General features: G+C 46.0%; 1 protein-coding gene across 6 annotated transcripts in view; it reads left to right on the top strand.

Annotated features, from left to right (window-relative positions):
- DENND2B (DENN domain containing 2B) overlaps positions 1-23,340 on the top strand; it is a 272,711-nt gene that overhangs the window by 56,733 nt on the left and 192,638 nt on the right. The window contains exon 4 of one of the 6 annotated variants that reach the window (XM_073545194.1): positions 4,235-4,388. The exons of the other annotated variants lie outside the window; for them this stretch is intronic. The gene's annotated coding sequence lies outside the window, so the exon portion shown is untranslated. The remainder of the gene's footprint in view (positions 1-4,234; positions 4,389-23,340) is intronic. 6 annotated transcript variants of the gene reach the window in all.

A 23,340-nucleotide genomic window follows, 5' to 3' on the forward strand; every position in this document is an offset into this window, starting at 1 on the left:
AGGCATTGTTAGTGATGTCACCACTGATCTCTAGTGATGGATAGGAGGCATTCTCAGTGATGTTACCACTGATCTCTGGTGATGGATAGGAGGCATTCTCAGTGATGTCACCTCTGATCTCTGGTGATGGATAGGAGACATTCTCAGTGATGTCACCGCTGATCTCTAGTGATGGGTAGGAGGCATTGTTAGTGATGTCACCGCTGATCTCTAGTGATGGGTAGGAGGCATTCTCTGTGATGTCACCGCTGATCTCTAGTGATGAGTAGGAGGCATTCTCTGTGATGTCACCGCTGATCTCTGGTGATGGATAGGAGACATTCTCAGTGATGTCACCGCTGATCTCTAGTGATGGGTAGGAGGCATTCTCAGTGATGTCACCGCTGATCTCTAGTGATGGATAGGAGGCATTCTCTGTGATGTCACCGCTGAGCTCTGGTGATGGATAGGAGGCATTCTCAGTGATGTCACCGCTGATCTCTGGTGATGGGTAGGAGGCATTGTTAGTGATATCACCGCTGATCTCTAGTGATGGGTAGGAGGCATTGTTAGTGATGTAACCGCTGATCTCTGGTGATGGGTAGGAGGCATTGTTAGTGATATCACCGCTGATCTCTAGTGATGGGTAGGAGGCATTCTCAGTGATGTCACCGCTGATCTCTGGTGATGGATAGGAGACATTCTCAGTGATGTCACCGCTGATCTCTGGTGATGGATAGGAGGCATTCTCAGTAATGTCACCGCTGATCTCTGGTGATGGATAGGAGGCATTCTCAGTGATGTCACCGCTGATCTCTAGTGATGGGTAGGAGGCATTCTCTGTGATGTCACCGCTGATCTCTGGTGATGGATAGGAGGCATTCTCAGTGATGTCACCTCTGATCTCTGGTGATAGGAGGCATTCTCAGTGATGTCACCGCTGATCTCTAGTGATGGGTAGGAGGCATTCTCTGTGATGTCACCGCTGATCTCTGGTGATGGATAGGAGGCATTCTCAGTGATGTCACCTCTGATCTCTAGTGATGGATAGGAGGCATTCTCAGTGATGTCACCTCTGATCTCTAGTGATGGATAGGAGGCATTCTCTGTGATGTCACCGCTGATCTCTAGTGATTGCCTCCTACCATTCTCAGTGATGTCACCTCTGATCTCTGGTGATGGATAGGAGGCATTCTCAGTGATGTCACAGCTGTTCTCTGGTGATGGATAAGAGACATTCTCAGTGATGTCACCGCCGATCTCTAGTGATTGGTAGGAGGCATTCTCAGTGATGTCACCGCCGATCTCTAGTGAATGGTAGGAGACATTCTCAGTGATGTCACCGCTGATCTCTAGTGATTGGTAGGAGGCATTGTTAGTGATGTCACCGCTGATCTCTAGTGATGGGTAGGAGGCATTCTCAGTAATGTCACCGCTGATCTCTGGTGGTTTAGCTTTTTGTGCTTTGTATACTTTGCCGCTCATCCTGTGTCACGTACCCACTTCTCAGCACGTGACTTGGGGTTGCGCCTGCAAGGGTTAATCCGTCTCCTCTCGCTCAGTCCAGCATTCAACCTCTGTCCTCTTTCCTATGCTGCAGTGGGAGCATAAATCACACCCCGACACAGACCACGCACCCCGCTCATACACGCTTCCACCACTCACCGAACACACGGGCGATGAGTCCTGGAAGTGCTACAGTACTACTACTATGTGCCAGTCACCAGGAGCGCACACGCTAAGGCTATGGATTCTTTAAAGCAACAAGGCTCAGACTTATTAAAGTTTTAAGCTTTAATATAAAAGGTACAGTGCTTACAATAAAAAGGGTATAAAAATGGAAATAAAAAGTGACCTACAAATATGCGAAACAGCGATAAAATAAGAGGGAGAATACTTACAGAAATATCAAACTTTGCATCTCGATCCTCTGTCCCCGAGGGAGGGGGGAATATGAAATGGAGCCCAACAGCTAGGCTGCCCCTCACTGTGAACCCTTTTCTGTGTGTAGGCCTAATTTATAGATGTGACTTGGGGATCCAATTTCTAGAAAAGCCTCTCATGTTAATATTCTAAATGCTGGATTGTGACTAGACCATGGCTATTTTACCAGTCAATACATTATTTTTTCTCTGAAACTCTTTGTGTAACCTGTCTCATAGATAGATGGTCTCATTCTCCAATTGGCATCTCTTCTTCAAAAGAGCTGGAGGGTGTGAAATGTTTCCACTTGTGGTTCGCAGTAAATCCCCAAAGTGAGACAGGAGACTGCCTTCTCAAGATAACATGAGGTCATGACCTGTGTGGAGAGCTGCAGTGTAAGGACAGATGTTAATTACTGCTGGTCATACAATCTTACATATACATACAGTGGGGCAAAAAAGTATTTAGTCAGTCAGCAATAGTGCAAGTTCCACCACTTAAAAAGATGAGAGGCGTCTGTAATTTACATCATAGGTAGACCTCAACTATGGGAGACAAACTGAGAAAAAAAAATCCAGAAAATCACATTGTCTGTTTGTTTTTTTCATTTTATTTGCATATTATGGTGGAAAATAAGTATTTGGTCAGAAACAAAATTTCATCTCAATACTTTGTGATATATCCTTTGTTGGCAATGACAGAAGTCAAACGTTTTCTGTAAGTCTTCACAAGGTTGCCACACACTGTTGTTGGTATGTTGGCCCATTCCTCCATGCAGATCTCCTCTAGAGCAGTGATGTTTTTGGCTTTTCGCTTGGCAACACGGACTTTCAACTCCCTCCAAAGGTTTTCTATAGGGTTGAGATCTGGAGACTGGCTAGGCCACTCCAGGACCTTGAAATGCTTCTTACGAAGCCACTCCTTCGTTGCCCTGGCGGTGTGCTTTGGATCATTGTCATGTTGAAAGACCCAGCCACGTTTCATCTTCAATGCCCTTGCTGATGGAAGGAGGTTTGCACTCAAAATCTCACGATACATGGCCCCATTCATTCTTTCATGTACCCGGATCAGTCGTCCTGGCCCCTTTGCAGAGAAACAGCCACAAAGCATGATGTTTCCACCACCATGCTTTACAGTAGGTATGGTGTTTGATGGATGCAACTCAGTATTCTTTTTCCTCCAAACACGACAAGTTGTGTTTCTACCAAACAGTTCCAGTTTGGTTTCATCAGACCATAGGACATTCTCCCAAAACTCCTCTGGATCATCCAAATGCTCTCTAGCAAACTTCAGACGGGCCCGGACATGTACAGGCTTAAGCAGTGGGACACGTCTGGCACTGCAGGATCTGAGTCCATGGTGGCGTAGTGTGTTACTTATGGTAGGCCTTGTTACATTGGTCCCAGCTCTCTGCAGTTCATTCACTAGGTCCCCCCGCGTGGTTCTGGGATTTTTGCTCACCGTTCTTGTGATCATTCTGACCCCACGGGGTGGTATTTTGCGTGGAGCACCAGATCGAGGGAGATTATCAGTGGTCTTGTATGTCTTCCATTTTCTAATTATTGCTCCCACAGTTGATTTCTTCACTCCAAGCTGGTTGGCTATTGCAGATTCAGTCTTCCCAGCCTGGTGCAGGGCTACAATTTTGTTTCTGGTGTCCTTTGACAGCTCTTTGGTCTTCACCATAGTGGAGTTTGGAGTCAGACTGTTTGAGGGTGTGCACAGGTGTCTTTTTATACTGATAACAAGTTTAAACAGGTGCCATTACTACAGGTAATGAGTGGAGGAAAGAGGAGACTCTTAAAGAAGAAGTTACAGGTCTGTGAGAGCCAGAAATCTTGATTGCTTGTTTCTGACCAAATACTTATTTTCCACCATAATATGCAAATAAAATGAAAAAAAAAAACAGACAATGTGATTTTCTGGATTTTTTTTTTTCTCAGTTTGTCTCCCACAGTTGAGGTCTACCTATGATGTAAATTACAGACGCCTCTCATCTTTTTAAGTGGTGGAACTTGCACTATTGCTGACTGACTAAATACTTTTTTGCCCCACTGTATTTCACTACATCCTGTTATCAGATATTCATGGTCTGTCTTCCTCCGCTGCAGATTCTAGTAATATTACATCTATTTTGGCCCCCGAATTGTTTTTTAATAAGTTAAGTGGATTTATATTGAGTGTAATAGAAGCATTACAGTAACATAACGAGAACGTGGCTCCTGACAGGACAGAGACTCTCGCTCATGAATCCTCAATGTTTTTTTTATTAGGATCACAGATTTTTGCCAGATGCTGAGAATAATCTCCATACCATATATTAATATTACAGATGTAAAAGCCTGAAGCCCCCTTGGTAGCTGAGCGTGGAGCTGGCCATCACAGGGGTAGAGAAGACGTTTCACAATGCCCGGACAGTACTGTCACCTCACGTGCAGGTTGCACAACATGAACTTTCTCCAGTGGCTCTAATATAAATTTGATTTGTAAGTATCCAGAAATTCAGGGGTGGAGATTTATGGCCACGTAATGTTATGTACTTGGGGCAGTTACTTTTCGTAACATTTAGAAGCTTTTAATGCCTTCTATTAACACAATATCTAGATGCGAATTACCCCACAGGCACTGACCAAGCTGGGCATTCTGGGAGGTTTCAGCTCTAAAGCCTGCAGAATTATAAATGCAGCTCAGAAGAATATTCTCTCCAACCTATCTATGCCCCTCCACCATACCACTCCCCATGTCTTTCGCAGGTCTCCTCTATCTCCTCCAGCAGGAACAGTATGTGACCAATGCAGCCAGTCGATGACAGGATTGTGCCAGGTTCCCTGCACAGGCCGGATTGTTCTCGGCTCACCTTTTTGCTGTATTGTTAGTGCAGAGCCTGGCCTGCAGGACTGATGAGTAAATGAGACCCTGGTGCCTCTTCAGCTCTCAGCTCCATGGGGTCCTTGACATTTCTCATTTACTTTGTGACATCTGCTGCATCGTTTACAATAGTAGAAATGAGAGAAATGGATCCTAGCACTGCGCCTCCCTACAAGATGTAGGTAACGAGTCACCCGACAGGTCCCGTGCCCCGAGTGCCGGCGCCATTGTCCCATGCCCCATGTGTACTTGGTCTTTTTCATAATTTGTGCTCCTTTAAATCTTCTGCCCTCGTTAATCATGGTATTCGTCTGACCTGACATGACATGTTGTTCGTTACAAGTTACAGAATAATGGAAACTTCCCGTTGCCTTAGTTGTTAGAACATCTCATCCTTTCTGTCTTATTCTGGGGAGACGTCCAGAATTCAGTGTTGAATACCGATGAATACGAGTCTAAACATTCCTGTGTCCATAAACCATATCCTGGTAATGTAACGATGCGGATACAATGTATCTGTAGCATTTGGTGGCATCAGACAGTAATAAACAGCTGTCCTGTAATCTGGTGAGAATATCTATTCTTTATTCTTTTAATTAATCTTTTTTATTAATCTTTATTCTTATTATACTTTTTGACTTCTGCAATGTACAGTATATCATCTCTATTGTCCTGATAAGAGAATGTGAGAACATCGTGTGATTTGGCACCAATGCTTGGTCTTGCCAACAGCCTTGATTAAGGCATTGCGTACGACACAAATCGGCCAATTCATGGGCACCTGTATTTTTTATAACTTTTTTCTATCATGGCTAAATTAAGCTGAATCTTCTGAGATCATCTCTGCATTGCAGAACTTTTTTTTTTTTTAATACATTTTTATTTTTTCAAAAAGTTAAAAAACAAAAACAATTTTTTTTTTAAAGAGGCATATCACTTCTATCTTTTAAGTATATCTTCTTTCAATATTTTACTATACTTAAGACATATTATTTATTGTAATGGGGGAGAATGGCAGGGGAAGGGCAAAAAGGACATCAAATTTCATTAACCCCTTCCTGACCAGTGACACAGCGTATGCGTCATGAAAGTTGGTGCCAATCCGACCAATGATGCATATGCTGTGTCATGACTTGAAATCCCCCCTGCGGGTCTGGTGACCGGGGTCAATAAAATTTCACCCGACCCGCAGGTACAGGGGGCTTTGTACTTCACCCCAGGGCTACGATCGCTCTGATTGGCTGTTTCACTTTTAAGAGCCAATCAGAGCGATAGTAATATTTTATCAATGAAATTTGATGAAATATTACAATCCAGCCATGGCCGATGCTGCAGTAGCATCGGACATGGCTGGAGACACCGACCGCCACCGGCTAACGGGGGCAATCTGCTCCCCGCCACCGAATGACAGCGGCGATCTGCCGCCGCTGTCATGATCTACTCCCCCCCGCCTTCCCTTTGCTCCTCCCACAGCTTCCAATCCACACATATGGGGTACCAGCATACTCAGGACAAACTGGACAACAACTTTTGGGGTCCAATTTATCCTGTTACCATTGGGAAAATAAAAAAATAGCGTGCTAAAAAATGATTTTTGAGGAAAAAAATGATTTTTTATTTTCACTGCTCTGCGTTATAAACTTCTGTGAAGCACTTGGGGGTTCAAAGTGCTCACCACACATCTAGATAAGTTCCTTGGGGGGGGGGGGTCTAGTTTCCAAAATGGGGTCACTTGTGGGGGAGCTCCAAAGTTTAGGCACACAGGGGCTCTCCAAACGCAACATGGTGTCCACTAACAATTGGAGCCAATTTTCCATTCAAAAAGTCAAATGGCGCTCCTTCCCTTCCGGACCCTGCCGTGCGCCCGAACAGTGGTTTATGACCATATATGAGGTATCGGTGTATTCAGGAGAAATTGCCCAACAAATTTTAGGATCCACTTTATCTTGTTGCCCATGTGAAAATGAAGAAACTGAGGCTAAAAGAAAATTTTTGTTGGAAAAATTAAAATGTCCATTTTTTCCTTCCACATTGCTTTAGTTCCTGTGAAGCACCTGAAGGGTTAATAATGTTCTTGAATGTGGTTTTGAGTAGCTTGAGGGGTGCAGTTTTTAGAATGGTGTCACTTTTGGGTATTTTCTGCCATATAGACCCCTCAAAGTGACTTCAAATGTGAGGTGGTCCCTAAAAAAAAAAAATGGTTTTGTAGATTTTGTTGTAAAAATGTGAAATCGCTGGTCAAATTTTAACCCTTATAACTTCCTAGCAAAAAAAAAATTTGTTTCCAAAATTGTGCTGATGTAAAGTAGACGTGGGAAGTTTTATTTAGTGACTATTTTGTGTCACATAACTCTCTCGTTTAACAGAATAAAGATTCAAAATTTGAAAATTGCGAAATTTTCACCAAATTTCCGTTTTTTTTTTTTTTTTTTTTTTCCCCCCCCCACAAATAAATGCAAAAATTATTGCCCTAAATTTACCACTAACATGAAGCCCATTATGTCACGAAAAAGCAATCTCAGAATCGCTAGGATCAGTTGAAGCATTCCTGAGTTATTACCTCATAAAGGGACACTGGTCAGAATTGCAAAAAATGGCCAGGTCATTAAGGTCAAAATAGGCTTGGTCATGAAGGGGTTAAGGAGGGGGGATTAGAAGGGTAAATGGGTATATCCAAATCTAGGATAAAAACAGGAGTAAATGCTGTATAGCCCATTTTTCTAAACCAAAAAACAAAACCAATAAAAATATCTGTTTAAACAGTTATAAACCTTCTATTGCCTATTAATTAAAAAATACATTTATACCAGCTTTATATTCACCAATAATACACAATATGTTTACTTCACACTACGTTTCTTATAATTCCAAATTTAATAAAACAAACTCTTGTAATCCAAACCTACATTTCTTTTGCAATTGTTAATTCTCCCATTGCAAAGGAGGGATCCTTGTCAGCCACCCCAGGACTTTGCATACTGATTTTCTTTTTTTTCTTTTTTTCCTTTTTCCCTTTCTCTTTCCTTCTGTCTTGTGATTAGAGGGGACTAGGTGAATGGTGTTGTGAATTCTTTATTCCAGGGGGCCCAATTTTTTGAATATTTGGGAAATCTATTGTGTCTTATGATGTGATCTCCAGTTTGCCTACAGGTCGGGCATTGGTGTGGATGATGCCATTATCCACCTTCTAGATAGGACTCTCTCTCACCTGGAGAAACCTGGGAACACTGTGAGAATAATGTTCTTCGATTTCTCTAGTGCTTTTAATACCATACAGCCAGGTCTACTGAGAGACAAGCTGGGCCTTGTTGGCGTGGACCTCCAACTCTCCACCTGGATCCTTAACTACCTCACGAACCGACCTCAGTTTGTAAAGGTTCGGGACAGTGTGTCAGACACGGTGATCTGCAATACAAGGGCACCTCAAGGTACAGTTCTTGCCCCTTTACTCTTCACACTGTACACTGCGGATTTTAAGTGCAACTCATCTAGCTGCTACTTGCAGAAGTATTCTGATGACTCTGCAATAGTAGGCCTCATCACAGGAGGAGATGAAAGAGTACAGAGATACTAACCAAGCTTTTGTGGAGTGGTGTCAGAGGAACCACCTTAGGATTAATTCCGGGAAGACCAAGGAATTGGTGGTGGACTTTCGCAAGGGAAAAAATCCACCAGTAGTGGTGAACATTCAGGGAAATGACATTGAGATAGTAGACACCTATAAGTACCTTGGTGTGATCCTCAATAATGAGCTTGACTGGGCCCATCACTTGGATGCAGTGTACAGGAAGGGCCACAGTAGGCTTTATCTGCTCAGAAGGCTGAGAGCCTTCGGAGTTAGGGGGGCACTCCTTGCATCCTTCTTCAACTCTGTTGTGGCATCAGTCATCTTCTTTGGTGTGGCGTGCTGGGGTAGTGGCATATCAGCCAGGGACAGGAATAGGCTGGACAAACTGATTAGAAGGGCCAGCTCTGTCCTGGGATGCCCCCTTGATCCAGTTCAGGAAGTAGGCGACAGGAGGATACTGGCCAAGGTGAGCTACATGGTGCAGAATGATTCCCATCCCATGCATGAGACCGTGACAAAGATGTGCAGTACTGTCAGTGACCGGCTACTTCATCCTAAATGTGAGAGGGAGCGCTATCGAAAGTCCTTCCTTCCTGCTGCAGTTAGGCTGTATAACCAGCACTGTCCAAAACGGAGAACGACCCAAACAGTGAACTGATAGAGCCAAAAGTTGTGATAGTCCGGTTACATGCTTTTTTTTTTTTTTTTTGTATATGTACCTACTGTCAATGTAATGCCTTTATGCATCTGTACTTGTTCCTGCCTTGCTGCTGTAATGCTCTGAATTTCCCCATGGTGGGACGATTAAAGGATTATCTTATCTTATTAAATTCTTACACATTATGTGTAGCTATTCTTTCTATGATATCCTCTATTTTTGGAGGATCTTTTTCCAATGGGATGCAATTAAATGATTTGTTACCATTATTATATCTGAGACTATATAGATATTTTCTTTTGGTATATCATTTATCCTTATTGCTACAATTGTGAATTGTGGAGCGAGTCTTATAATATTGTGTGTAATCTGTTGTATCAGTTGTGCTGAACTTTTTTTTTAATACACTGCCGATTTCTGATTGACAGAGTGATCTGTTCTTCCATTCTGTGTATTTTTGGCAAATATTTTGGAGTGGGTTTACTTTAACAGAATGTTGTTGCATTGTTTTGAAAGTGTGAGTAAAAAAACTTATATTTTGATACTTTTATTTATTTGTTTTGGGAAAAGGGCAATGAGTTAATTTTTGTTTTTCATTCTCTTTAAAGTTTTAGTATTTATTTTACTCACTTATATAGCGCCATTAATTTCATAGCTCTGTACAGACATCATCATCACTGTCGCCATTGGGGCTAACAATCTACATCACCTATCAGTATGACTTTGGGAGTGTGGGAGGAAACCAGAGGAAACCTACTCAAATATGGGGAAAACATACAAACTCCTTGTAAATGTCTTCCTTGGTGGGATTTGCACGGTGGCTCAGTGGTTAGGACTGCAGTCTTGCAGCGCTGGGGTCCTGGGTTTCAAATCCACCAAGAACAACATCTACAAATAGTTTGTATGTTCTCCCTGTGTTTGCGTGGGTTTCCTCCCACACTTCAAAGACATACTGATAGGGAGTCTAGATTGTGAGCCCCAATGGGGATGGTGACAATAATGTCTGTAAAGTGCTGTGGAATTAATGTCGCTATATAAGTTAGTAAAATAAATTAATAAATATCCCCTGGATCACAACTGTAAAACGCTGCTGTCAGTGATTGACACCTGCATTGTAGTGGTTAAACAGCAGCCATCGGAGCTACCGTAGTTTGACTACTCAGATGTCACTTTCAATCACAGTCGTCCTCATTTTCTGTTTGTTCTTCGTGTAAATCTGTCTCTTGAGTGAAACAGAAGTGGAATATTTGACAGGTGTAAAAGAGAAGTCCCAGTGTGACAATTACAGTAAAGATCTGGGAGAATGAAAATCTAATTTCACAGTAGGAGATTAAACAAATTGTTTTTAATTCTGTCAGTAATGCTGGGAAATATTTACCAGGGTTAGTGGCTAAAGAATAGCCGTTTTATGTTCACAGCTAGCACGCTGAATTCCTGAGATGTTTTGGATTGTCATAACTTTCTCTAACATTGTTTGGGTACAGAATAGGAAGAATAATGGGGATGAGGGGCATCCTTGCCTAATATCTGCCTTAGTCACTTTATAATGGCAAAGTTTTGTTATCACACTGAAATAACTTTTCATATGTTGACTCCTCTGAAACATTCAGCAGAATAGTGAGTGCAGCTCTGGAGTATAATACAGGGTGTAACTCAGGATCAGTAATGTAATGTATGTACACAGTGACTGCACCAGCAGAATAGTGAGTGCAGCTCTGGGGTATAATACAGGATGTAACTCAGGATCAGTAATATAATGTATGTACACAGTGACTGCACCAGCAGAATAGTGAGTGCAGCTCTGGGGTACAATACAGGATGTAACTCAGGATCAGTAATGTAATGTATTTAGACAGTGACTGCACCAGCAGAATAGTGAGTGCAGCTCTGGGGTATAATACAGGATGTAACTCGGGATCAGTAATGTAATGTATGTACACAGTGACTGCACCAGCAGAATACTGAGTGCAGCTCTGGGGTATAATACAGGAGGTAACTCAGGATCAGTAATGTATGTACACAGTGATAGCTCCAGCAGAATAGTGAGTGCAGCTCTGGAGTATAACACTGGATTGCAGATCTGTAACTGCTGATGGTGCAGATGTCTGATAAATGTGGGGAATGGGATTAACAGTAGGGTTTGTACTTTGTTGTCTGTAGATCTAGAATTCACATATGCAAATTGTTTAATTTGCTGCAATTTGTGTAGTGTTGAGGTGATACTTTAGAAGAAGCTCGGACTATCCCAGGAAGGTTGTGATCCTGTCGGGGCTGTACTCGTACATGAAATGGCCCTGTAGCAAAAATCAGAGTAAACTCATCCCCTCATTGAGAACTGCGCCTAATATGCAGTTTTTTCTCCTTCGCCTAATTGGGGGACACATACTGTGGGTATATGCTTCTGCCGCTTGGAGGCTGACACTAAGTGAAAAAAAGAGGTTAGCTCCTCCTCCGCCGTATACACCCTCGCCCCCATTGCGGGCGGATATCAGTTTTTTGCCTAGTGTCCATGGAGGCTTTTTTCTCCAGACTTTTTTTTTTTTTTTTCTCTCTTTTCCCATGAAGATTAGACAGGGGCAACGGATCCTATTGAAAGGGTGCGATTTCCCCAAACCTACAACGGGCGAGCACGTGTGAGTATCGCCTCCACGTATCCTCTCCCGCAACGAGGGACATGTCTGGTCTTTTTTCCCAGACTTTTTTATTTTATTTTTTTTTTTTGCATGAAGAGGAAACAGGGGCAACGGATCCTATTGAAAGGGTCCGATTTCCCCAAACCAACAACGGGCGAGCACGCGCGAGTGTCGCCTCCACGTATCCTCTCCAGTGACGTGGGACACGATGCCGGACTTAGCCCTGACCACCCCTAGGTATTGAAACCATGGGCTGTACAGAGGCACAAGACTAGTCCGTGCGGCCCCCAATGCTCCACCAATGCTTAGGCTGCCGTGCTGCAAGGCAGCGGACGGTCCCTCTCCTCACCCCCTGAAGGGGTTAGATGGAGCTAGGGTGCCTGCACACTGTCCTATTGTTCGTGGCCCCTCTCACATACCTGAGCTCAGGAAGCTGAAGAGCATCATCAGAGGAGGATGGCCTGGGAGGGCTCCTGCGGCGAAGATCCAGGTGCGGCAGCAGCAGTAGCCCGCGTCAGTAAGTAGCGCCATTTTTCGGTGCCATGGAAGGTCCGCGCACACACACCCTCCCCCCCCCCCCCCCCCATCGCGGGCAGTGGGTAATGGAGGCCGCGGCCGGAAGTCCCGCCTCCGGGTTGCGCATCACTTCCGGCGGCCTGCCTTTCAGGCCCGGGCGGCGGTGAATTAATTTAGTCCCCTGCCTCGGAGCGCGGCTAGGCCGCAGAGCTGGAAGTACCGCCCCTGGAGCGGTCCATATGCTGGCAGGCCTGCCCCACAGCTGTGGCGCGCGATTTTGATGTGAAGAGGCGTCCAGGACACGTGGGGGCACAGGACTGGGGTAAGTGCTGCCCGAGTGGCCACGCTACAGGGAAAACGAGGTGCTACCTCCTCCCCCCCCCCCCCCCTCCCCAGCAGCGGACAGATACAGAAGACGCACACTTTTTTTTACGCTGCATGCATCTCTTGTCGGGCTGCGTTTCCGCGGGCGCAGAAGCAAGCGATTATGCGAGGCCTGCGAGTCCGAACGCGCCCAGGAGCCCTCCCAGTATCACAGTCCATGGCGTCGCTTAAGAGGGCAATTGAGTCCCTTCAGGCCCCAGATAGGGGCAGGGACAGTGGCTCGCCGGCCTTAAAGGAAACCTCCACCTCACAAGAGCCTTCGACCTGCAGGGGCCGCTCTCATTCCAGGCACACCCGGGGAAAAAGAATCCACACGGTGTCGCCCAGTCCATCCGGTGCTTTGGCATCCGTAAGTTCTGCTTCTCGCTCCCCGTCACCAGTGGTTGATAGCGAGCAGACCTCAGATTTCAACTCAGACAAGCCCCTTGACCTGGATACTGGATTGACCAGGGTCAAGTGAAACAGTGGACAGCCTCATAGAAGCTGTCAATCAGACCTTTGGGATTGAGGATGATCCCTCAGCAGCTACGGGGCATAAGGTGGTGTTTAAGCGAGTGAAGCGGCCGCACTGAGTTTTTGCCACTCACCCTGAGTTTGAGGACATAGTGCAGCGACACAGGGAACGACCAGTTATGCGTTTCTCGGGTCAAAAGGCGCTCGAAGCAAGGTATCCATTTACCCCAGACCTCCATAAAAAATGGACGGAATCTCCAATGGTGGATCCACCGGTTTCGCTCAGTATATGAGGCGTCAGGATCAGCGCGCTCTCCCTCGTTCACAGCAACTTGGGTAGCCAAGGCCATGATTTCATGGTCCGAATCGTGCAGAAGCAAGATCTACCTATTGTGAGCCCCATCGGGGACAGTGATGAAAAATGTGTGCAAACTGTAAAGCGCTGCGGAATATGTTAGCGCTATATAAAAATAAAGATTATTATTATTATTATTATTACCTGCAGAGATATAGGAGATCGCGAGTCAGATCGCGATGGCCGGAGACTACGTAATCAGTGCATCTTTGGATGCCGCCAATTGCGCGCCACTTGCTTCCGCTAGCACAATTTCTATCAGAAGAGCTCTATGTTTAAGGACATTGTAATGGGGTCTACCCAAGCTGGGGTACCTCTTTCAGTACCACCCCGTGTTTTCGGAGGTCCGCTCTGCGTTGGCTGGAGTCTGAATGAATGACGCTGGCTGGAATTCCTTGATACAAGGGCGCATATAACAGATCACTGCTTCTCCACGTATTTCCAGTCTGACAACACTTTACTCACAGGACACAGAATATATCACACAGATACAGAGGGCAGGCCAATAGGAAAAGCGGCAGGCCAGACATGCATTACAAAAGCCGCAGGTGGCCGGAGCCTGCCGATGTTTAGTGTGGGAATTACAAAGGTGGGGGGGAGGGCGGACAAAAGGAGAATATCGTGTCCCCTCTGCCCAGGGGCGCAGCCTGTGGGCTGATGCATTAGGGACATGCATCTCACATAGAACCTATTATACATACATATAACTGCACAACATATTCTGGGTGCTGAGTGGTTCTGTAACACGAAACAGACATGGCGGGCCGATTCTACTTCCAAGAAGTCCTTGTCTTACCTGCCTTATCAGTACAGCCGGCTATTTGGGGGGAAGTTAGATCAACTTATCTCCGACTCCACAGGAGGAAGGAGCGGGTTTCTCCCTCAACAAAAGGTCAAACCGCCTTTTCGCCACCCGTTTTAGGCACGTTTTTGGGCCTTTCGCAACCCCGGGTGGACCACAGTGGCCAGTTCCGCCGCTTCAAGCCACCCCAACCAGGATAGGGAGCAGCAGGTCTCATATAGAACCAACCCATTGGGGAGAAGGTGTGCTCAGCAGCCCAGATCAAGGGGAGCCAGGTCCCAAAGATCGTCAGCCAAAGGACTTGAGGCGTTTACCAGACGACACCAGCAAGGTGGGCGGCCGACTACTCTGGTTTCGCCACGTCTGGTTCAGTGTCGCATGCAACGCATGGGTAAAGGAGTTGGTGGCCTCAGTTTACGAAATAGTATTTGTCAGATGCCCTCCAAGACGTTTTTTTCTTTCTAGTCTTCCCAGGATGGATACCCAGGCAAGGGCTCTGTTAGGAGCCATCGAATCGCTCCAGCGCAAAGGGGTCATTGTTCCCGTGCCAGAGCACGAAAGGGCTTAGGGTTTTTATTTAGACCTGTTTGCGGTTCCCAAAAAGGACTGACCTGTCAGACCAGTTTTGGACCTGAAGCTTCTGAACAAATTCATCAGGATCCGACATTTCCGGATGGAGTCTCTCCGTTCAGTCATAATCAGCCATGAAGCAGGGAGAATACTTGGCCTCGATCGACATCCGGGACGCATATCTGCATATTCCCATTTTTTTTTTTTTTTTATCCTCCTCAAAGGTTTCTACGTTTCGCTATCAACGGTCGTCATTTTCAGTTCGTAGCGCTACCCTTCAGGATAGCCACGGCTCCCAGAGTTTAACAAAGGTTATGGCAGTTGTCTCATGGCCCTACTGCATTCTCGGGGCATATTCATCTTGCCTTACTTGGACGACCTCTTGGTCAAGGGCCCTTCAATACGGGCATGCAGGGAAAATGTCAACATCACGCTACTTTAGATACTCTTGCCCACTTAGGGTGGCTGGTCAATGTGAAGAAGTCATCGCTTGTGCCAGCTCAGAGGATTTCCTTCTTAGGAATGATCTTCGACACTTGCCGAAGGTTGGTAATTCTCCCTCAGGACAAAGCGCTAGCTCTCCGGCAGGGAGTCCGGATGCTTCGCCAACCAGTCCCTCATACCGTCCGTTTCGGGATGAGGATTCTAGGGAAAATGGTGGCAGCAATGAAAGCAATACCGTTTGCCCAGTTCCATCTTCGCCCTCTGCAGCGCATCCTCTTGTCAGCCTGGGACAAGAATCCTTTCACGCTTGATCGGTGGTGCCGATTGTCCCCTCAAGTCAGGCGGTCACTCGGGTGGTGGGTGACCAGTTCCTCTCTGACCCAGGGGAAACCCTTCCCCCCCAGACCATTGGGTGGTGATGACAACCGACGCCAGTTTACTCGGCTGGGGAGCGGTGTTTCGCCACCACATGACCCAGGGGCGATGGTCTCCGCAGGGGGGCCCGCCTCCCGATCAACTTATTGGGGATACGAGCAATTCGGCTGGCTCTGCGACAGTTTCATCTCTTCTTAGCAGGCCGCCCCGTCCGAGTTCAATCGGACAACGCCACGGTGGTGGCTTGCATAAATCACCAAGGGGGCACCCGCAGCAAAGCAACCATGTGCGAGGTGGGGCATGTGCTTCAGTGGCCCGAAGCTAACCACTCGGTGATTTCGGCAGTCTACATCCCAGGCGTGGGAAATTGGGCGGCAGACTTTCTCAGCCGGCAGGGTCTTGTGTCCGGAGAGTGGTCACTGCATCCCGAGGTCTTCCAGCTGATTTGTCAACTGGGGAACTCCGGATGTGGACCTGATGGCTTCCAAAGTGAACGCCAAGGTGCCCACATATGTCGCTCTGGCCAGGGACCCGCAGGCAATCGCTGTGGATGCATTGGTTCTGCCATGGAACCAATTCCGCCTCCCATATCTATTTCCCCCTGCTGCCACTATTTCCGAGAGTCATCAAAAAGATCAAGACGGAAGGGGTTCCGGCGATTCTACTGGCCCCGTCGAGCGTGGTGCGCAGATCTAAAGTAGCTGCTCGCCGACGTCCCTTGGCTTCTACCGGAGCGCCCAGATCTACTTTTTCAAGGGCCAAATTGCCACCCAAACTCAGGGGCCCTGTATTTGGCGGCATGGCCGTTGAATCTTGGATCCTAACCCAGGCAGGTTTTGGGAGCAAGGTGGTTGCTACAATGGTTAGCACCCGGAAGCCTGCTTCAGCACGAATTTACCACCACACCCGGAAGGTGTTCTTGGCTTGGTGTCGAGGCCGGGGTGTCTCTCCACTGAGATTCTCAATCCCCAACATCTTGGTTTTTTTCTCCAGTCAGGCCTAGACTCTGGGTTAGCCCCAAGCTCCTCCGGGAGACAAATATCCACCTTATCTGTTCTATTCTAGAGTAGAATTGCTACCAATTTGCAGGTGAAGACTTTCATCCAGGGAGTTTCCCATTTGGTACCTCCCTATAGGGCGCCTATGGACGCCTGGGACCTTAACCTGGTCCTAAGTGTTCTGCGGGAAGCTCCTTTTGATCCTCTTCAGGAGGTCTCTTTGAGGTACATTTCCTGGAAGGTGGTGTTCCTTGTGGCCATAACCTCTATCAGGTCGGTTTCGGAGCTGGCGGCCCTATCCTGCCGAGCTCCATTCCTCACTTTCCATAAGGATAGGGTGGTGCTCAGACCAGCCCCTCCTTTTCTGCCAAAAGTCGTGTCCTCATTTCATATTAATGAGGATATTGTCTTGCCTTCATTTTGTCCAGCATCGGTGCACCATGTGGAAAAGGCTCTTCACACGTTAGACCTGGTAAGAGCGCTCCGGAGGTACGTGTCGCGGATGGCACCGTTTCGTTTGGTCCAGCCTGCACATATTTGCCAAACATTACAATATCCATACTCAGGCTTCGGAGGATGCGAGCCTGGGTAGAAGGATTCTCCAAGCAGCAGTGGAGCATCTTTAAACAAGAGGTGCATGTAGCTTGGATCGGTGAGTCAATCTCCCACACAGGAGCTGCTTTAGGATATCCCACAGTATCTGTGTCCCCCAATGAGGCGAAGGAGAAACATGGACTTTTATGATAAACTCACCGTAAAATCCTTTTCTCCAAGACGCTCATTGGGGGACACAGCACCCACCCTGATAGCCAAGTTGGCGTCTGTTTTGTTTAATACGCATTTATTTATGTGATATGAGGGTGATCTTTTTCTGGACATGTTGTACCTGTATAAGGCTGATTTTGTTGTCCTCCTACTGCTATGGCACCAAACTGATTTCCGCCCGCAATGGGGCGAGGGTGTATACGGCGGAGGAGCTAACCTCTTTTTTTCACTTAGTGTCAGCCTCCAAGCGGCAGAAGCATACACCCACAGTATCTGTGTCCCCCAAAGAGCGTCTCGGAGAAAAGGATTTTACGGTGAGTTTATCTCAAAAATCCATTTTTTTTTTTTTTTGTTAATGGTCACCATTCTTTCAGACAATGCGTTCTAGTTTTTCAGACCCCCTGCTTCCCTGCAAACTTCAGTTGAAAGTCTTTGCAGCCACCACTGGAGGGAGCTCAGAACAACACCAGTTCATGCGAGGGGCTCTGGACACCCCCCCCGGTGTAACCACATCACACCCCAGAATTCAGATTGAAGAGAATTGGTTTATGCTGGTCAACCTACTAGATTTTAGGGGTGATGAAGAGACTGCCGCACGTGTGCAGTCACTTCCAATTAGGAGTACTGATCCAGCAGCTTACTTTAATGGATGGTAACCCCCAATGACTGACCCCAATGATCAAAGTCCAATGTTATCAATATACTTCTCATGTTTGTAGATTTGTGGTGCTGATTCATAAGAAGATTTTTTTTATGAAACAGGCAGTGTGCAGCGCTGCTGCCCTGATGTGTATGTATAATATGTATAGGCTGTGTATGTATCGGACAGTATATGGAGGACTGCACTAAGGAAATCAAGCGTTAACTCCTCTGCCAGCGCTGAGATCTCAGGATCCTCAGTTTACGGTGTTCAACTTCTACATGTCCTTTGGGGCAGGGATCTCGTTACTCAGTAAATGTTGAAGCAGATGGCGTCTTTTATAATGAAGGAAACATGTGCTGAAATGTCCACATCTCTGCTCTTCGTGTCATCCATCCAGCACAGGAAGTATGATGTCATAGTACATAGCAATCTATGACATCACAATGCAGAGTAATAGTGTCATCTTAGTACACGAGCCACTGGAGCATTGTAACAACACTACGTCTGTGACGCCTGAGTACCAGATACCACAGTGATACAATGTAACAACACTACGTCTGTGAGGCCTGAGTACCAGATACCACAGAGATACAATGTAACAACACTACGTCTGTGAGGCCATAGTACCAGATACCACAGAGATACAATGTAACGACACTACATCTGTGAGGCCATAGTACCAGATACCACAGTGATACAATGTAGCAACACTACGTCTGTAAGGCCTGAGTACCAGATACCACAGTGATACAATGTAACAACACTACGTCTGTGAGGCCTGAGTACCAGATACCATAGAGATACAATGTAACAACACTACGTCTGTGAGGCCTGAGTACCAGATACCACAGTGATACAATGTAACAACACTACGTCTGTGAGGCCTGAGTACCAGATACCACAGAGATACAATGTAACAACACTACATCTGTGAGACCTGAGTACCAGATACCACAGTGATACAATGTAACAACACTACATCTGTGAGACCTGAGTACCAGATACCATAGAGATACAATGTAACAACACTACGTCTGTGAGGCCTGAGTACCAGATACCACAGAGATACAATGTAACAACACTACATCTGTGAGGCCTGAGTACCAGATACCACAGTGATACAATGTAACAACACTACGTCTGTGAGGCCTGAGTACCAGATACCACAGAGATACAATGTAACAACACTACATCTGTGAGACCTGAGTACCAGATACCACAGTGATACAATGTAACAACACTACATCTGTGAGACCTGAGTACCAGATACCACAGTGATACAATTTAACAACACTACGTCTGTGAGGCCTGAGTACCAGATACCACAGAGATACAATGTAACAACACTACATCTGTGAGGCCTGAGTGAGTACCTGATACAGTGATACAATATACAGTGATCTGTGGGAATATAGACTGATTGTGGACTTAAAGTGTATATAGTTGAAGAAAGACACTCGTCCATCAAGTTTAGCTGAGGGACAGAGAATGATGGAGGGACTGGACAGACCCCCAGCAGGCCCGTACAGACCCCGCCCGCACACACAGACACGCACAGTGTCCACCCAAGCACCGCCCACACTCTCTCCCCCCCCCCCCCCCTCCTCCCGGACAGGATGTGCAAATAATGAAAGGGTTTTTTTTAATTCCGATATTTCTGTCCCATTGACTTGAATGGGACTAACGGTATGGGTCCGATCCAATCCGATCCGATACTTCACGGTATCGGATGGCATCGCTCAACACTATCCGTCACACATAGCGATCTCGTGTGTTTTGTGACACAACAGCGATCTCACCAGCGAGATCGCTGTGTGTGACAGCGATCAGCGACCAGCCCCCCTGCCGGTATCGCTGATCGCTGTAGGAAAGCCCAGGACTTTTCTTTGGTCGCTGGTCTCCCGCTGGCCAGCACGCATCGCTGCGTGTGACAGGCCGGAGACCAGCGATCAGCTGGTAACTAACGTACACATCGGGTTTCCAAGGGTCGCACGTCCCTTGGATACCCGATGTGTACGTTAGTTACCAGCTCCCTGCATCAGCGCGCTGGTAACTAACCAACACAGCGAGACGCACTGATCGCTGGTGAAGCTGCCTGTTTGACAGCTGACCAGCGATCACATAGCGACTTACCAGCGATCCTGACACGTTGATATAGTTGTAGGGATCGCTGTTGAGTCGTTATGTGTGACGGGGCCCTAAGAAATTGCACAGATTGAAATGCAGCATATCAGACCCTTCTTTCCCCAGCTGAGAGTATTGAGGATCTGTTAGACGGAATCAACAGGAAAATAAGGTGTGCTGATCTCTTGTAAGCAGTGATGAGTGGAATTCTCCTACTCTGTATGTGATTTGTAGCTCAGGGATCCGTTCAGCTAACCACAGCCCTGCTGAGGCGAACGGATGGCCATGCGGCCTCACAGTGGCTGCTTGCATTCTTTTTTTCACCGTAAAATTGGTAAAAAGTATACTTTTCTGTCTGTGCCTTAATTACGGTATTACATATTCGCCTTTAATTTACTTTTTATTTTCTTTTTAATTTTTAATTTTTCAGATTTTTGCAAATCCTCATGCTTAGCCCAAAACTCATCATTTGCAACATTTCAAAATGTTTACGCACATGCATTCCCATCGCTTAAAGGGTATAAATTTCTTGGTGCATTTATTGTGTGACATTTAAGGCCATGTACACACGTTGCGGATTCTACTGCGGATCCGTAGCGGATTTGGTCCTGCGGATCCGCAGCAGTTCCGCAGACATTGTACAATACAATGCAAATCAATGGGATTTCAAAACCACAGTGCACATGCTGCTGATTTTTCAACGCGTATTTGCTGCGGTTTTACATCCTCAGTATGTCAATTCTTTCTGCGGATTCCGCAGCGGTTTGACACCTGTTCCTTTGTACAGGTGTCAAGCCGCAGGGGAAAACCGCTGGCTAAACCGCAGGTCACTTTACCTGCAGTCTTACCTGTAAATGAACCTGGAAAAATCCGCAGCTCAATCCGCACTGTGTGTACTCACCCTTAGAAGAGCTTTCCACTCTCTTCTGTAATTCGCATAAAAAGTTAAAACACGAAAAACGATCATCTTGATTTTGCACTAATCATCCCATGTGCACCATTTTGAACAATTTGATGCAAAAAAAGTCAACAAATACTACAAGAAAACAAATAAGGTGTTTCACAAAATCTTCTGTAGTGATGAATCGACTCCATTGACTGTTGGGCCATATGACATGTAGCAATTCCGTGTAAGCTAATATGGCTAACCGAAAGTAGCTGAAGACATGAGGTGAAGAAACACGAGAGACTAAAGGTGCCCATTTATTCGCTCCATCTTCCCCCACACACCTGTACATGGCCTAGCTCCATGGAAAACAGCTGACATGGAAACAAAGGATCAGGTATGTAAAAAAAAAATCAACATCCTTGATTTCACTCTTCAGGAAAGATTTAACCCTTTTGGATATAGCTATGATTCGTACTATCATATGGTGCTGAGGACAGGACAAATGAGGTTGTCCATAATCCTCACTAGCATTCAGGCACAGACCTAGGATCTGAGCCACCTTCTTGTGGACTCCTTACTGTGCAGCCATTCCGTTGCACATACACCGCACATTCAAGCTTTTTTAGTAGACTTGCTCCCAATACTAGTATAGTGAAAGATTTTGCTAGAATCCCCCTTTAATGTGTCTCAGGGCTTTGTCTACAAGATTAAGCAGCGAGTAGTCCATGCAGTCCGCTGTCCTGGCAGACTGTGAATTCATGAGCAGCTGGGACCAGCAAAAACGGACTGCGGACGATGTCTGCTGCCAAAACTTTCCTGGAGTAAACCTTCCAAAGTATGAGTCATAGCGCTGACTCCCCGACCTCCGCACCTCAGCGCTGGATTTCTGCTGATCAGCAGTTTTCTCTGCTGTGTATAGGAGACGATGAGGTATATTGATGCATAGGGACATTATGGAAGATCTCCTCTTATAGGCTCTAAGACTGAGCGTATACATAGTTTAAGGCCTGATATAAGGCTTCTGTCACACTGCCACCTCATGGAAACAAAAAAAAAAAAAAGTATCCTGTTATGATATTGTGTCAGTGATTAGTCTTGGTAATAAAGAACAAACTTGTGCCATGACCAAGGGATCTCGGGCAGCTGAACAGAAGAGATCATCCCCATCACCACTCTGATCAGCGCTGAGATCTGTAGTGTAATTACACGCTCATCCACTCTGTGGCGCTACAAGACCCTAGCATTTCATCTAGTAATCATAGTGATCTCCGTTTCTGATGGTTGAGTCCAGATTATGACTAGGACTTGGGAGTAAATGTCTCCTTTCTCAACAGTGAACCAGATATAAAAGGAAATACGGCAGAAAAGTGATGTAGTGTGTCCGATAGTAATGGCACAAGTCAGGCACCATAGTCATGAAAGACACACACAGCTATGTATAAATATATAACACTTTTATACTAATGAGTGAACTCTCAGGACAGATACTTCTTGGGGTTAACGGTATCCAGACTGATCCCAGAGCTGACTGATCTGCTCCTGATTTTGCACATTTATGCAAGGAGCCACAAATCGCATTTGGTCTCCTGGTACATTCCTAAACTTGTGGTTTTTATTTTGCAGGAGGTCAATCGTCCTCCTGCTGTGTGGATTTACTATATTTTCCTGTGTCGCTGCATAAAATATTGATAGCCCAGGGACGACCCTCTAAATCCTACAGGAAAAAAACAGTGACCACTACAATCATTATAACATTTCCATCCAGGAATCTAGAAAAGATCTGAAGATTTTGCAATGATTAGTTGTTACCCAAATATCCCAGACTCCAGAACAGCAAAAGTACCAGTGATAAATGAGTAATAATGTCTGATCTGTAATATTGTATCTAACCTGTGATACATAAACAGTGGTATCTGTCTAATGTCTGTCCTGTGGCATTGGACTGGGACTGGTGGTATCGGATGGGTGACATCTGATGGTTGGCATCTATCCGGTGATAACTGATGGGTCACATCAGATGGTTGATGTCTGACGGTTGGCATCTATCCGGTGATAACTGATGGGTCACATCAGATGGTTGATGTCTGATGGTTGGCATCTATCCGGTGATAACTGATGGGTCACATCAGATGGGTGACGTCTGACGGGTGGTATCAGAATGATGATATCTGTTGGACTGGTGATGTCTGACAGATGATGTCTGACAAGCTCACATTTATACTGTTCAGAGCTATAGAAAAGTTGGGTGATGATCCCTTATGATTCTGTGATCTTGGACATAATGGTTGTCATCCAACAGATAAAATGTCACTATGAATCCGGCAGGCAGGAACTCAATAATGACAGGAGGTGTTGCAGCGTCCCGGGCCCTGTCTTGGCTGTTCTGGGTCCGG

The sequence above is a fragment of the Dendrobates tinctorius genome, unplaced genomic scaffold (genome assembly GCF_039654945.1).
Source record: "Dendrobates tinctorius isolate UK_male_01 unplaced genomic scaffold, ASM3965494v1 ptg000142l, whole genome shotgun sequence".
NCBI lineage: Eukaryota > Metazoa > Chordata > Amphibia > Anura > Dendrobatidae > Dendrobates > Dendrobates tinctorius.